At 37.1% G+C, this 13,251-nt stretch overlaps 1 protein-coding gene and 1 long non-coding RNA gene across 8 annotated transcripts in view; one reads left to right on the top strand and one right to left on the bottom strand.

Annotated features, from left to right (window-relative positions):
- Positions 1–13,251, top strand: part of Tenm2 (teneurin transmembrane protein 2) — a 1,211,860-nt gene that overhangs the window by 33,848 nt on the left and 1,164,761 nt on the right. The window lies entirely within an intron of this gene.
- Positions 6,863–11,042, bottom strand: LOC121141291. The gene is made up of 3 exons (XR_005878166.1): positions 10,885–11,042; positions 8,208–8,308; positions 6,863–7,244 (listed from the first exon to the last, which is right to left on the bottom strand). It is a non-coding gene; the product is annotated as an uncharacterized LOC121141291 (long non-coding RNA).

The raw sequence follows: 13,251 nt of genomic DNA, 5'->3' as shown, positions 1-13,251 counted from the left end.
GAACCAGCCAGCTCACTTATTGCTGATCTTAAGTATCAGGGATAAATCTGAAAGAATGTATTATAAATGAAGATTTAAAAATATCTGGGTGACCATGAATAGGAGATTGTATCTTGAAATCAGGTTCCCTATGCATAGAAAGGAGGAAGGAGCTAAATGTTTAGACTGTGGACATCGACACAGCTCTGTGGTACAGAACTATTCCTCAGCTCTGTCCCCTGGGATTACAAGTTACTATAGGTAACTTATTCACAGTGAATGTTCAAATTTGCCAGTTCCAGAAAGAACTTTAGGTTGGTACTGTATACCCTCTGTGCATATTGATACACAGGTTCAACGCAAAACTTTGAAATTGGCTGAATTTTGAAACAAATGCAATTCCTATACTTAATATATTATACCGGCCGGGCATTGGTGGCGCACGCCTTTAATCCCAGCACTCGGGAGGCAGAGGCAGGCGGATCTCTGTGAGTTCGAGGCCAGGCCGACAGTCTCCAAAACAGAGAAACCCTGTCTCGTAAAACCAAATATATATATATATATATATATATATATATATATATTTATATATATATATATATATTATACCTCTGAAATTTTAGAGCTCATAGTTTTAAATGATTAAATTAGATCTTTCCTAATATGTCATTTAAAAGTTATTCTTTGTGATACAAACGCATATAAAAATTAGTCTTTTGTGATTTCCCAGCATCCTGGAAACCTCTTCTCTCAAGTTAGACTCACACATACTTGTTGAAGAATCCTTCCCATTGTCATAAGCATGGCAAGCCACTGGAAATTGAGGCATATCAATGGAATAAAGGTAGACAAAAGGGGCTGAGAAAATAACAAAGAAATCGTTCACTAGTAATTGACCAAAATATGATTACTATTTTCTGTACAGAAACAAAGACTGGGGGTGGAAAATTATATTGGAAAATCCTTTAAGGTTCTTAATCTGTTCATAATATATTCTTTCCTTAATTATGAAATGTTCGGGTAGATTAAAGGCATAACAATCCACTCGATCACCTTCATTAACCTTAAATGAGCTACATTGCATCTGAGGAGACATGTACAGTCAATTTCCCCTGAAATTATGTATCACAATCCCTGTCACTCCAAAAGTAAAATAAACCTCTGTAAGTTTTTCCTTGCAATGTGTTATTGTTGCACCCACAACAAGGAGGCAGGCACTCTGTACTGCTCTTCACATAACAATAAAGCTAATTACCAGATTGCTTAAGAGCTGGAGGGACATCTTGTTCCTTAAAAAATAAAGTTTAAAAGAGAATAGGAAACACACACAAACAGATATCACCTTTGAATCATAGACTGAAAAAATTAATAACTTCTCATCACACTATATCCATTTGCTTCTACCATGAACAATAAATAAGAGAAATAAAGAATTCAGTTGCAGGCTGGTAGGTAGGGGATTGGAAACAGTGTCTGATGACAGCCTGAGACTTTTTCAATGTGGTCCTCAGCAGTCCATGAGACCTCATCACCATAGAAATCTTAGTGGGGGTGTGGGTGGAGAGTAGATCAGGATATTGACTTAAGTAAACAAGTGACAGAAAATTTAAGCATGAATTGATAATTTAGAAAAACTTTTGTTCCTGGTATTTAGAAACTGAAACTGAAGGATTCAGGAATGTTGGCCAAGTACACTTTCACCGAGCCACACCCTTGAGCCACAGTTACATAAGTGTGTAAGAAGACAATCAGATCCAGGAGTTCTGAGTGACTCCTGATCCTCGTTGCCATGACCATCCTGTAAAAGGAAACAAATACCTTCTTCATAAGACCATTAAAAGCAAAGTAGATGATGCCTGTGAACGAAGTTTGTAATTTATTATGATGGTAGGTTTTAAATTTCTGAAGAGTTGTTTCTCCTTAATGTCTGTACTGCTTTTTTACTGGCCTTTTGACTCTAAGTGCTGACTCTTCCTTTGATTTTGATTTATCATGGCTAAGTACCACAAACTGGTGATTTGGTAAGCAATGTCACCTTTTATTTTTGTACTACCTATCCTCCAATCCATTCATTCACTGAATATGCACTTCCTGTCCTTTTAGAGAAATTGCAGTGAATCTCTAAGATACGATTGGTTATTGTATAGCCTTGGTGAGTTTCCAGATGCAGAAGGATCTCCCAAGCATCTCCCAAGCAGAGTTGGCACACATGTGAAATCACAAGAGAATTTGAACAGTAAGCCTTTTGACAAAGATACACTACCTGGTGAGATGTTGAAGCATGTCTGATGAGTAAGGACTGGGGAAAATTCTGAATTTGTTACTTTACTTATTGTTGTGATAAATCAAAGCAAGATTAGGAAAGAAAGGTTCACTTTTATTCAGAATTTGTGGAAACAGTCCTTTGTGGTAGGGAAGACTTGAGTAGTACTTGGGGCAGCTGATCACATTCTGTCCACAGTCAGGAAGCAGGGAACAATGAATGGAAGAATGGTGACTTTCTCCTTTATCCCTTTTCGTTCAGTCCAGGAACCCAGACCTAGGTTGTTCTTTCCATATTCAGGGTAGGTCTTCCTTCATTGACTCCCTTCTGGAAATGTTACCATAGACACACAAAGAGGACTGTTCCCTAGCTGATTCTAAATCCTCTTGAGTTGACAGTAAAGATTAGCGATCATAAACCTGTGTGAAAGTTTGAACTTTTTCATGTAAGAAGAATATTGTTTAAATTGAACAAACTTAGACAATTTCTATGAAAAGTTGGACCTCTTGAACCCTCTAAATTAGGGTCAACTAAAGGAAAAGCACTCTGCTTATGAAACTATTATTCTATTCAAGACAGGCATCTAGCAAATAAGTAACCAAATTCTGCTCTTTTGATGATGGGAAGTAGTTTAAGTTGGAAAAAGAGTGACAGGGAATTGAGGAAAAATAATAAAAACATTTCTGTAAAATTCATTACTGAGCATTCCAGAAGCAGTCTGATGCCTTGACTCACTCAATACTAGAGTTCTCTATCTCTTTGCCTGTCCAGACATGACTGCATGTGGAATACATTTTCTACGAGAAAATTATTCCTAGGACACTTTTGTGTACAAGCACCTTGGGACCCCCTCAAAATTTTGCTCACAAACCCTTTGGGAACCTTGTCAGCACTGAGATCAGTGTGAATTTTTGCCTTCTACACCAGAGTATGTACAAGTCATCCTTTGCTTGCTGACTTGTGTTGTTAGAAATTATTTTAGAAGTATCAGAGTGCTAGCAAGGCTAGGAATAAATTTGAAAATGATCTTCCCTCTTCTCTCAATCTTTAGTGCTAAAGAAAGACAAGTTTCCAAGTGTACTTGCCCCAAGTATTTGAGCTGACCAAGGGGTTTCATGTCTTGGGACTATGGGCACACTGTGCCTGACTAGGAAGGACTACAAAACCCCAGACAACTTTTTCAATGTAGGTAAAAGTTGATGAAGTTCTCCAATTTTTTTGGATTTCAAGTTCTTTTCTATAAAATTAAGAGTGTACACCAGATGGGTTATGAGAACCCACTTGGTCGAACGGGTTGAGTCTTATGTTTTGTAGGAACAGCTTTTGTTAGCTTGAGATGGAAATAAACTGACTCATTTCTCTGTTCCAGTCTATTGTTATGAAAGATTGCTGAGGGCTGCTTTTTTTTCTGGATGTATACCAATAAGAGATGAATATGGATATATGCTCTGTGTCTGCTGTATGCTATTCATTATAAAAATATTTGAAAAGTAAAATTAAAGATATTTTGTGTAGAGAGGCATTAAAGATAAAGAGTGAGTTCATTCTACTTTGAAGTTTGAAGAAAAAATGTGTGCATGATGTAACTCTTCACATCATACAAGTCAGAGAGGTGAGTTGTCATAGGTCAAGTCATGAAAAGTGACTTGCTTTGATTGGGGGGAATTAATTATGTACCTGAAGGGAACTTACTTAAATTATGACTGCAAAACCAAAATACAGTACTATAGGGAATTAAATAGGGTAAAATTTTTAAATGCTATACACAACTGTGTTAATTTAATTTCCCTTTGCTTTGTAGAATGCACAGAACATAAAACTCAAAGAACGGTTCATAGCACCAGGGCTATACTTTATTCTGACTGAATGGGCCATGCGTGCTTTCACATTTGAGCTGTCACTGCATTTAAAGGAGAAATGATATTGAAAACACATTATTTCGTGCATTTCCAAGGGCAATGCTAATTAAACTGTCAATATTCCTTGAAAAGTTTTGTTATTTTGAGTGTGCAAGACATGAGTCTGTGGTCATATGTCAGAGGACAATTTTTTTTCAGTTGATGCTCTGTCACCTTTTGCATATGGGGTTCTTGGGCTGAAATCAGGTTTTTCAAGTTGTGTTAAAGATGGCTTTACCAGTTGAACCACCTCACCAGCCCTGATGGCTTGCTGTACCTGGCAGATTTTTGGTCATGGGTCCAGGATTGAATCAAACCTTGATTCCACCCTTCTGTGATTGCCTAGAGTTGCTTACCTCTGAGAAGCTCATATCAATGAATTTTAGCTTGTCATTAAAAATAATATGACAAATACTATTTGGAATCAGAATATACAGGTTAGTATTCTGGTTCTACTGAGTACTACCTATGTGCCTCAAGCCATGTGGCAAAATGTTCGACCACTCTGTACTTGGTGAATTATTCTCAGATCCAAACCCAAGATATATCGCATGCTAAACAGTGTAAGGTATTGGTGCTATAAAAGTTTATAGTTGAGCAAATTATCTCATACTATGGGATTTACTATGTTCTTCAAGATAAAGATATACAAGAGTTTTTATATCACACTTCACCTGTTTTAGAGTTTGCATCTATGGGTGTACTATCAAAGAAAGAGAAGAAAACCTTAATTTGTACCTGTACAAACAGGACCTTTAACAACTCACTTTATGTGATAACTTTAGAAAACTGTGTATAGTTGTCTCCTAAAGTTCAGGAGGTTTTACAATAGAAACACAGTTTTCATCTTTTGAAAACTTCAAATATCTAGTATAACTATAATTCTTTGCTGTAAAAAGGTAATCTGGACAGCCTTTCCTATTCCCATAGTGGTATGGGGTGTGTAATCTCGAGCCCTTCAAGCCCCCTCCCAGTCATTTTCTTGAGACAGGGTGTCTTCCTGACCACTGAGTCCATCTTGCATCTCACTATAGGAATGAATGCTAAGATTACAAGCATGAAATAATGTGTCATTTTTATGTGGGTTTAGGTGACCCTAACTCAGGTCTTCATAAATACACAGCAGGCACTTTGTCCACTGAGTCTGTTTCCTGGTCCCAAAATAATAACTTTAACATTCTGTACTTTGAGGTCTAATCCAAGGACAATAACAAGAATTCTTACTCTCCCTTGTAACTGAACTTCATTAGCAATTTTCAGCTTCCAGTATTTTAATGCATGACATTGTATAGTGGTTAAAATGAAGTGGAGGATATTACCTTACACTAGTAAATTCCAGAATTATGCTTGGCTTAATATATGAAGATTATTACTCACATTATACCTGTCACAGATGAGGAAGCTGTATGCCTGGATGAATATAATCCTTTTATTGGTTTGTATGGTCACAAACCGTCAGAGGGTTGTTTGAAAATCTTTTGAGATTCAAAGAAATTAGATGTGATATTAATATTATAAACTCCACATGAGTGCAAAAGTAGAGATAATTTTCAAAGCTAAAGTACATTTAATAAAATTGTCATTCTTTTGTCCTTGTGTCCCTTAAGGATGACTGTATTTATTTGCATTGTTGACCAGAATTACAGAAGAACCAGAGAGTTAATGAATTAATCTCTTTCTAAATCCACTCTCTGTTATCATTTCAGTAGCAAGCACCCCAAGCCAGGATGCGCTCTGCTAATGTACCCACATATCCAAAGTAGAAACTTCCTTGTGAGAGCATCCAAGTTATTATCTGGGAAGAACTGACCCATATTTTAGTTATGTGTAGAATGTAGATTTGACTGTATTTTCTTTTCCACTGTTAGGCCAGAGAACAGTTTGAATAGTGACTTCTCCTCTGGTCAAATACTTTATGCTTATAAATGTAAATTATTCAAGAAGACCAGTGGTGGCAAGTATTATGAGCCAATAAATACATACAGATTTATTAGTTTCTGAAGAAAATCATAAGTCTAGCATTCAGTCAAGGAAGAAATGATTAAATAAATTTTAATGTGTCTGCCTTCCAAACAAGCTAGTTGGCAATCCAATTAGCTTTAAAAACAGAGATTTACCAAAAGTAAGTATTAATCAATGTTCTAATTATTTCTTGTGAATTTAATCATTAGGTCTAAGAATTTGAAAACTTATCTCAATTTTTTGGTAAATCATCAAGAAATTAAAGCACCATGGTTCTATATGCTTATTAAATATTTTAAGTACTTTATTTTACTCAGAAAAAATTATTGTGGTCCCTTGTTATTTGATACTTGTTTGGGACATGGAGAAAAATGATAGGTAGCACAAAATAGGTCACTTCTATATTTTCTTTGGAGGTTACATTTTAGTAGAGACTTGTGATTAGCAAAACCAACAGTTGTAAGTCAAGGAACATCTTATTGCACTTTATGACTTACCCTTTCTAAAGCTTCAAACTCTTCCCACTGTCCACAAAAGGAATTTAAATCTTTTCCCCATTAGAGCTCAGTTGTGGTTACAGTTAAGGATTGCTGGAGCATACTTTGAAAATACAGACACCAAAATACAGGTCCACCCCAGTGTATTATCTCATGGACATAGCATTGGTATGTATACCAAGCTTCTAATTGCTGTTAATGTTGAGAAACACTGAATTAAACTTAGAAAAATCAATAAAAGACAGCTACACACTGTTCTTCATATATACTAAAGAAGTAAAGTGAAAATTTTAGTAATATATTTAATCCAATTGTGTCCAAAATAACACCATTATAACACCAAATAACACCAAAATAACAGTCATTAGTGTATAATGACTATAAAATTCTTAAAATATTTTGTATTCTTTTTCATGCTAAATCAACGAATGCAGTGCATGTATTTCAGACTTAGAACATGTTTCAATTTCAGTGTTAAATATTCATGACAAATACTTTAATTATATTTGTCGTGTCTAAAACTTACAGTTGAGTCTTAAGTATGGGACTGGGCTACCCACATTTTAATTGGTTGTGGTTTTCTGTAATGTTCCATGCCTGAAGCTAAGAGAAGAGTCCTTGATGAGGAGTGAGGACTACAATTATCTGTGGAAAAAAAGACAAAATATTTAGAGTGTTGTTAAGGATTATTCTGGTTCAGTAAAGTAATGGTTGTAGAATTCTTCCCGAAGATCTATGACTTCACTAGCCTTGGATAGTTTGCTATATTTTCATTATAAGACATGGTTTCTCTCTTCTTGGGTGGGTATTAAACTCAATTGGAGAGCTGTTGGTTACCACCAAGAGCACTGTAGAATAGGGGATGGAAAAATTATAAAGGCCAGAAGGTGAGACTTTGTCACCCACATTATAGCTTAAACATGAAAGAACGAGGACAACAACAATAGGCATGCCAAAATGTATGGGAAAGCTCATACAGCCTCCCTTCAATCCCTTACAACTACAGGCAATTATGGAATGCTGAAAGTGGAAAAAAGTAGTCTTCCCAGGGAAGAGCACACCAACTGCCCTGAAAACATAATGTAGGCAACAATAAACAGACTGGGAAGTTTATATTTAGAATTATGTATGCATCTGTCTATGTGTACAAATATATATTTGCATATAAAAAGTTAATAAGAAAAGAAGAGACCATTAATTTCAAAAAGAGCAAGGAAGGTTAATGGGGAGAGGTGTTGGAGGAAGGAAAGGGAAGAGGGAATAATGTAATTATATTATAATCTCAAAAATAAAAGGCATTTTCAAAAAAGAAAAACAACAACAAAAATCCAAACCACCTTACAACTGAAATAGTAAATTTTCATAACCAAGCTGATTACAGCAAGCTTAAAAGTTTCCCAGTAGCTACACCGATTCTGATTACAAATCAAACAAAACCATAAAGGTTGAAGTTGAGTTTTACTTGTGGGGCTTGCTTCTTTCAATCCCACTCTGGTACTGTAGAGTTGTGAGTGACTCATGTATACCAGTCTGTATTTCATATTTATTAGATAAGTATTACATAGCTACAGAATTACCCTTAGGATCAATTATGAAGAAATTAAGTACCTGCCATGATGCCTGCTATACAGTAAGTAGGTTTTCAGTTAGATTTTTCTCCAACATCTCTCTTCCTGTTCGCTAAAAAAGCAGCCAAACTAGTCGAATCCCTATATTAAAAGAAAAAATAAAGTGGAAATGAAAAATACTTTCCTGTTTGTATCTCTTTGTTTATTTCTAAATTTATTCACCTCATCCTTTCTTCTCTTTTTACCCATCTTGTCCATGAAACTCACCAACAAACAACGTGATCTGCATAGGCTTTCATAAATTTCAGGACATTTGACTTGGTGACACTAACCATTATAGATATTACATGTTCATCATCTAAGGCAGCAATTGCACAGTGTTTGCCCAGAGGGACAACCTAACCTATAATCCTGTTTTAGGTGCCAAATGCAGTTATATGTGGGAAGGGTTATTTTGTCACTAGTGTGTAAGGACATAGGGCTAGCAGTTGATCTGTAGCTTCTTCTGAATGAAAGTAAAAGGAACAATCTACACAAGACTCTGCTTCCATGTCAGGAGAGCTTGCTGAGCTGACGCTGTCCCTTTAAGTGGCCCAAATCAAACATTGCTTTCCTTCCTACTTTGAAACTCACCATCAGTTATTATTTTCTATCACCCTTGAATAACAATTTTGTTTTATCTGTTGCCATAACTTCTTTGCCTAAAGTAGGTCCATGAGTGTGTGAATTCTGATCCATTTCAATGTTAAATCTAAATTCTAAATCCCCAGTTGTCTTCATAGAGTCTAAGATCCCTTACCTAAGCTGATAAAGGGTTACTCCTTCTGTCTACTGGCTTTTAGAGTTAGCTTGAGTGCTTCTGGATGTGGATTGATAGACGCCCTGCAATGGGATTTTTGACTTAGGTATGTGTGGAAGTTTTCCTCTTTTGCTGAAACACCACACTGAATGGTCCTCAAACCTAAACTTTAGAGCATATTCCCAACAGTTCTTAAGAGCATTTTTTTTGGAGACAACTGGTAATGCATTGATCTGTAGCTTCTTCTGTAGGAAAGTAAAAGGAACAATCTACACAAGATTTTGGGAGCTTTTGGGAGCAGAGGCCACTGTTACTCTTCTAACAGGTCAGTTGACAACACCCAATCACATGTAAGATGATGAGCAGCAACAACAAAAAAAGTCACATATCAACTTTGTTTTTGGTGAGAGCTTGAAAGAGTTTATATGTTGTTCAGTTTTTTTTATTAAATTTATTTTTTAATTTCACTTTACATTCCAACCAAAATAATGACCACTACTCCTCACACTAATTAAGCAGCATTACATTTCAGCATTGTCTTTTCTAGCCCAGACAGCAAATTATCTTTCATTGTATGGTCTGGTCTATATGCTCTGGGCATTTGTGATGTCATGAGCTTTGACTGTGTAAATCCCATTTCAAAGGGGTCAATTCTACTACAGGAAGTAGAGCTAAAGTACTTCATTCCTCTCTGATAGTCCATCTGGTGACATAAACCTTTGACTTTAAGTCTTGTAACAGAACTATTATATTTTCTCATAAAATGTACTAGGGAATAATTCCAAAATTTAAATGCTCCCTTTTGTTCTCTGACTATTTCATGGGTTTATCTGAACCAATCAGGATGGGCAGAAGTAAAGCAGGCAGTTCCATTATGTCTAGTACCAAATGTCTGCCTATTCACTTAAGATATACCTTCATTCCTGGAGTCCAGAGAAGTAAGTAACAACTCCAAAGCCTTTCTCTGATACCCTTCTGATACCTAGCAAATCACTTGTCCTTCTGTGAAAGACAGTCTGTTCATCTCTAAAGTCAGAATATCATTCTGTCTTCATGAAGATGCTGTCACAGACAACTGCATCAGCCATCATTGCAGTATGTTTTTCTGAGATTATGTGGCCAGTGTCTTTGCTCATTCTCACATGCTTAGCACCAGGTTTATTATCTTCACCAGCTCAATGAGAGAGCTGTTGGCTACGAATATGTTCAATGTCCTATGTCCGATCAGAAATCTTATTTATTAGATTTGCATAAGTTTCCATATAGAATGATTGTAAAGTTTGTGCTGTTCTGGCGGGGGTGTGGTGCATTGGATGTTACTAACTCACTGGTCTCTCATTCCTTTGCTTTCTGTCATTACTGTAGTTAATTATAAACAACCACCTGGATAGATTACCGTTTTAGATTTTGAGAAAAAGAATCAATAGATTCTCAAAAATGAAGCAGTGGAATTTAAAATTTCTCTGAAATCCACTGATCATCCTGTCTTATAGATAACAATTTTGCAATTCCATATTTTAGGATCTGGGCAACCAAATCCTCCTCACATGGCCAATCACCTTTTCCTGTTGCCCCTCGAGCTCTTACTCACCACCATCTCAAAAGCGCACACCTCTTAGTGGTTGAGCAACAGAGGCTGGAAGCCAGCTTAGTTTTTGGAGTCTACAAAACCATGTTAATTGGTTTATACTCATAGATGTTGAAGTTTTGAAAAATGGAAAGAGATAAAAGAGAAGCCAGTGTCATCCTTGCAGGCTTCTCCCACCTAACTTTAATGGGTTGACTCTCCCCTAGCTCACATACGACAACCCCCATGCCCTCTGTCTTTCCCAGATATCTAGGTTCAATGTTCCACTACCTGCCTAAATGCTCCTGCCAAATGTCTGTGGGCTGTGCCCTATGTGAGCTCCCTCTTTACCTCTTCCTTTCCATTTGATTGTCTCATCTTTCTGACATTTCTTTTACCCCCACATCCAAGAGCCAGCTCTGTGTTTACATCGTTGCCTCTCTCCTGGCTTCTGTCTCTATAGTAACAAAAACCTAGCAGAGAAGTCAGAAATGCTGGGTTCTATCAGCAGGGGGCGGGAGAGTCCTGAGGAGAAAAGGGAAGGAGCTTTGCAGAAAGCCAGAGATTCCATCCTGTGTGTGATGATTGCTGATGTCTGCCAGGCACCCTTTAGTCCCCATTCCCCACCCCCGCCTTCCTCTTGCTTAGAGGATCACTTCCTGCAGTATCCTCTGGGGTGGAATACGATGTCAGAAATGAGGCTCAGAATCCCTGGTCATCTAGTCTTGCTTCTAGCTGCCCACTAGCTTCGTTTCAGACAGCTCAGCAGTTGTCAACCATGCAGCAACCTTGCCATCACTTCTGGCAAGTCTGATTCTGTAAACTGGAATTGGACCCAGGGACACATGGGTTTTAGAAGTTATCCCGGAATTCCCAGCAGCAGGGCTCTAGAGAGGAGTTCAAGTACCAACTAAAGCTGCCTTTGAAACATGGAAAAACTCAACCCCAGGAAATGGGTAAGATTTTCCAAATGAGGAATTCTACAGAAGTGATTATGCTCAGAATCCCAGGTATCTGTTTCATAAAAACCACTCATTTGAGGTATCCAAGAATATTTGCTTTTTAGTTCAACGACTAATTTAGGCAAGCTTTTATTTCTACAAAAGCTATGAAGAATTCTAATGTTCGAGGAGAGAGGTTTTAAAAGATCAGAATTTTGATACATGGAAATCTTGAGCCTTGATTCTCACACATTCCTTGAAGTAACAAATGTGCAGTTGTCGGTGTGCTTGAGTCCAGTCCTTATTTGGGAAATAGCTTTATGGATACATGTAATTAAACTTACAGCAAGATCAAATCAAAATGAATGAGCTTCTCTGATAGGCCATCCTTCTTTCACGTGCTTCATTCTATCCCATTGCCTGTCTTGAATCGTTTAAAAGCTCTGTGGTTTTCTTGGTTCTTCCTCCAACTGGCATGACCACGGTGAAGGTTCCTTTCCCAGGCCAGGCTGTAAACAGCCGGGCGATTTCTAATCTCACTTTGCCATAGTTAGAAGATAGATAGTCATGATTGTTGGATTAAAATGCCCAGGTACGTGAACATTAAATTCAATGTTTTGTCAGAATTCCACAGAGAGCCAAGCTAAGGATATTAATTTTAAGTGAATAAGTACAATTTTACTCACAGTCTGGGGAATATTATAAGATTACAGGTATAGCTAATTTTAAGAACTTTATGAGCTTTTGCAGAATACATACTCAAGGGTAAAACCAGCAAGAAATTGCATGTATATAATTGAACAACAAATAAACCACAGTAGAGATGCCCAGTGGTGCAACTAGGAAACTTGCCTGCAGAATTTTGGTTGAATGTTGTCCCTCAGGCTTTATTTGGACCCATGCTCCTGGAGCCTTTGCTTTGGGGTTTTGTAACATAAAGGAGAGGTAAATGAGTTCAAATCATTGCCAGGAGGGCTTCATGAAGGGACAGAAAACTCTAGAAAGAAAAAATCTTGGAAATCAACTAAATGCCCTTGTGTTTTATTAGCTGGCTCTATTCATAGCTCATAATAAAGTCAGCTGAGAAGGTCATTTCTTGAACAGTGCTGTGCATATTGTAGTTCTGACTTCTCAAATTGTTTATAAGCAGACAGGGTGAGCATTTTTAATAAATACTTGGCCAAGAGAAGTATTCTGGCATGTATGTTTATGAATCAAGCAATGAAAAGTTGAATTGAGTTTTTCTCCTCTCTCCCTGTTCTCCTCTGTCACCCCAGGGCAGCAAACTCCGCATGCATTGAAACTATGGTTACTAAATTCTTGCTCTTCTTTCTGTATCTTACTATTGTAGAAATTGTGGGGGCTTTACAGAGCTATTTACATATTCTCATTCTAATTTAGATGAAGGAATTTTTTCACCTTTATCTTTGCCATCTCTATCCATTTTTTCTTGAAGTTTATCTGTAGTTGAATACAGGGATCCCACAGGAAAAATGTTTATCTAAAGGAATTTTTCCAGCTCAAAAATTGAGGTATAAATATTAGATTCAACATGAAGTGGGTTCATGGAAGCAGTGTAATGGACACCCATCATCAAGGTATGAGAGTCAGAATCAGAAAGCAAAAGCCTTTTGGAATAGTTTTCACAATGTTGAAGACTGGACAAACAAGTGTTTAATGGAAAGGAAAGTGTGTGTGTGTGTGTGTGTGTGTGTGTGTGTGTGTGTGTGTGTCTAATATCTGCAGGAACAGCACTAAAGTTAGAGGCAAGAGTGTA

This window comes from Mesocricetus auratus, unplaced genomic scaffold (assembly GCF_017639785.1).
Source record: "Mesocricetus auratus isolate SY011 unplaced genomic scaffold, BCM_Maur_2.0 Super-Scaffold_100007, whole genome shotgun sequence".
Taxonomy (NCBI): domain Eukaryota; kingdom Metazoa; phylum Chordata; class Mammalia; order Rodentia; family Cricetidae; genus Mesocricetus; species Mesocricetus auratus.
Note: the sequence above shows the minus strand (reverse complement) of the source record. Positions and strands in the feature narration are given on the sequence as shown.